We start from the raw sequence: 3,888 nt of genomic DNA, 5'->3' as shown, positions 1-3,888 counted from the left end.
TTAACTATGTAAATATGTAAAGATGTGTTGCATTTGTTTATGTTGCAGAACTTTTAACTATGCAAAGATGTGTTGCATTTGTTTAACTATGTAAAGATGTGTTGCTGTTTTGCCTTACCTGCCTAAGGCACCTGACTGGTCTAATAAAAAGCTGAATGGCCAATAGCAAGGGAAAAGGTATACGTAGAACTTCCAGGCAGAGAGAGTAAGTGGGAGGAATTTAGGCTCAAGGAGAAAGAAAAAGAGATTACAAGGAGATGACAGGGGCCAACCAGTCATTTCATGGAGGAAGCAGAAAAGTAGGACTTATAGAAAGGAAGGTAAAAAGTCCCAAGGCAAAATGTAGATGAAGAGAAACAGATTACATTAAGTTAAAAGAGCTAGTGGGACAAGCCTACGTTAAGGTGGAGCATTCATAATTAATAGTAAGTCTGTGTTTTTATTTGGAAACTGGTTGGTGGCCCAAAGAAAATGTCAGTTATAAATGGTGCCTCACACGGGGCACCAAATGTTTTAATTTTGGCACAGTGGCTGCACCTTAATCTACTGCTATCTCATCCAGCAATTACAACTCCACAGTTACTGGCCTTCTTCTCTAGTCTGGAGAGAATCCTGCTCCTGTAGGCACAGGCCCTGTCACTGCCACTAAACAGAGCTTTAACTAAATCTCTATCATTTTAATTATGAATAATTAAAGATTCAAAGGCTGGGGTGAAAATCTGTGAGCTCAGAGAGGCTGAGTAGCAACTAGCTAACCCTCTCTCTTTGCTGGCATCCATGGAAAACCTGTGATTCTGCTTCACCAGACCAGAAAAAGCTATGCAACTCCAAACCACACGCCACTACTTCCTGTGCATCTCTCTATCTCTTCCAGGTGCCCTCTGAGGCTCTATGATTACTTTCTGTCCACTAACTGCTAACACACCCTCCTGACCCAAGGTTAATTTTATTTAATTAATACAAATGCAAACCCAGAATTCACAGTGTGATCAAATATCCCCCAACAGGCTATGAAGGCAGCCATCTCCATTCTTGTTCTCCCTTCTTAGATGTATGTGTTTGTAAACATAAATTTATCATTCAAGAGAACCACCCAATTTTCATATTAAAGGCTTATCTAAATTTGATATTCTTTTATGTGAATCAAAAATGGTTAAGGTTGGTTTCCTTTTGATATGAACAAAGAGATCACAGGGGCTGTAGCTTTGTAGGTGTCTGCTTATCTGCTGCATATTCTTGGTGATCACTAAGTCTTTACTTTTCAACACACACGGCATTATGTCACTTCTTCACACTTCCAACCAAATCTTTAGGAAGCATCTGGGGTAAGAGCAGAGAGTCTGTGCTTGCTCAAAATTACGTGTTCTGTCTTATTCATCTGGAAGTGACTAATCCCAACCCTTGGGTTTGCAGGGAGCAGAGACAGATGCATGTTTCAGGGGTTTGCTAAAACTCACTTGATGAAACACAGAGGACATATGACATCACCAACGAGATCCTGAAACTGTCCCTCCCACTGCCCTACGAGCTGCTGAGGTACTGCTCAGCACTGTAAGAACTGCTCCTTATTTTGTAATAATCCTGAGTGACGAGAGATTGACTATTCCATCTCTGAAATGCTTGGAGCCAGAAGTGTTTCAGGAGGTTTTAGTGTTGATTTGGGGATAGCTACATAAACATAATGAGATATCCTGTGGATGGGACCTAATCCTAAAAATGAAATTTATTTATACTTCATATGTATCTTACACACACAGCTTCAAGATGATTATACATGGTATTTTAGCATGTCTATGCAGTATTTGTTTGCTTGTTTATAATGCTGGGGATAGAGCTCAGAGCCTTGACCATACTAGACAAGCACTCATCCATTGAGCTACATCCCCAGCACTCTGCCTGTGCATTGACTGTAATCATCACATTAATTCAGATGTAGGATTTTACACTTGTGGAAACCTTTCAAATTTTAGAGCATTTCAGATTATGGATTTTGCACTGGAGATGCTCAATATATCCTGGCTACTGAAACTGAATTTCAAAGTTCCTCAAAGAGAATTTTAAACTCAGTTTAATGTGTTTATGTGAGTGCTCCAAAGCACTGGTTCTCAACCCTGGCTCCATATGAAAATCATGTAGAGTGGTTTCATAAATATTAGCCCCTAGCTTCCCCTCCCTCTGGCCAATGCCCTTAAAAGAGTTTGGTCTAATTAACTTAGAAAGGGATTGGGCATCAGCACTTTCCAATCAGAAAATAGCTGGCTACTCCCATCACATTCAGGCCACTATTGTACCAATAGGCATAGCATTGCTGGCTGGTTGGTACTGTAGCTCACAGAGCTCACAGCTAGGTAAGATTTGATGACAACTAATCCCCACTCCCATCCCCCAACAGCCTATACAGCTCTTCTGGTACTTTGGTTTTTTTTTTGGTTTTGTTTTTGGTTTTGGTTTTTTTTTTTTTTTTTTTTTTGGTTTTTCGAGACAGGGTTTCTCTGTGGCTTTGGAGCCTGTCCTGGAACTAGCTCTGTAGACCAGGCTGGTCTCGAACTCACAGAGATCCGCCTGTCTCTGCCTCCCGAGTGCTGGGATTAAAGGCGTGCGCCACCATCGCCCGGCCCTTCTGATACTTTGAAGGCCAGCTAGAAAGGTAGAAACTTCTAGATCAGCCCCAGCAGACAGTAAGTGACTGTGGAGTTCTTGGTTCTAAATGGACATAGGCATCATTCCTATTCCCACAAGGCTCATGGAACAATACAAAAGAGGTGGCAGAAAGAGTCTAGGAGCCAGAGGTTGGGTAGGACTGCTGTAAAACAGGGCCCTTGCATTCATGAACTCACATCAGCTGTGATTATCTAAATAAGAACAAGGCAGTCAACATTCCGGCAGGGATGGGAGAGGGTCCCATAAAGCCCATCTCTGGCTGAGGAGATACTGGTAGCTGATGCCTCCTGGAAGAGGACAAATCACTGTTCTTCAGGAGTGTAGCTCTGGAAGGGGCTGCTCATGCTCCAGCAGATGCCCACACCCATGCACACATGGGCAGCACTAATTGCGATTCAGTGGGCCATAGAAAGAAAAGGAAGACATGAAGTTAGAAGTGTGCTGAGGGCATTGAGAGAAGGGGATATGGGATGGGTATGATCCAAAATACAGTGTATACATCTCCAAAATTAGAGAATAAATAAAAATACTATTGAAAATGCATTAAGACAAGAAAATGGAAGGAAGCTACTTGAAAAGGGTCAACAGAGGCATGAAGGACAAACAAGGGTAACTGAGAGGTGAACATGATCAAATTATAGGGTACACATTTATGAAAATATAATGAAACTGGTTATTTTATAAAGTGAATATGTGCTAATAAGAATCTTTACTTTTATGGGATGTAAACAGATGTTATTTAAGACAAGTGTTTTGAGGTGAAATTAGTTTGGAATGTATGGGTTATATTTACTGTGAGACTCCTAAGAACTTTAAATGTCTGTGATATGAGTTTCCAAGGTGTGGTGATGAATATGCAAGAAGCTTAACCTACATGGGATGAGTTTTTAGGACTTGTTTTGGAAAGTAGCCCTTTATAACAGTGGTTCCCACATCCTAGCTAATGAAGGACAGCATTAGGTATCATCTGGCAAGCTTATTAAAACAATGATTCATGGGCCACACCCTAGGGGTGGGAGAATGCATCATTCAAATGAACAAACTGAAGTGATGCTCATGCATACCTGCGTTTGGGGATAAGAGCTCTATGGATCATACTATAGAAAAGTAAATAATACTTGAAAGGCCAGGCCTGGGAATATAGTTAAACTGGTAGAGTACTTGCCTAGGCTGGGAATATAGTTAAACTGGTAGAGTACTTGCCTAGGCTGGGAATATAGTTAAACT

At 41.2% G+C, this 3,888-nt stretch overlaps 1 protein-coding gene across 1 annotated transcript in view; it reads right to left on the bottom strand.

Annotated features, from left to right (window-relative positions):
- Borcs5 (BLOC-1 related complex subunit 5) overlaps positions 1-3,888 on the bottom strand; it is a 78,809-nt gene that overhangs the window by 28,941 nt on the left and 45,980 nt on the right. The window lies entirely within an intron of this gene.

Source organism: Microtus ochrogaster (genome assembly GCF_000317375.1).
Source record: "Microtus ochrogaster isolate Prairie Vole_2 chromosome 14 unlocalized genomic scaffold, MicOch1.0 chr14_random_2, whole genome shotgun sequence".
Classification (NCBI taxonomy): domain Eukaryota; kingdom Metazoa; phylum Chordata; class Mammalia; order Rodentia; family Cricetidae; genus Microtus; species Microtus ochrogaster.
The sequence above is the reverse complement of the archived record's forward strand: the minus strand, read 5'-3'. Positions and strand labels throughout refer to the sequence as shown.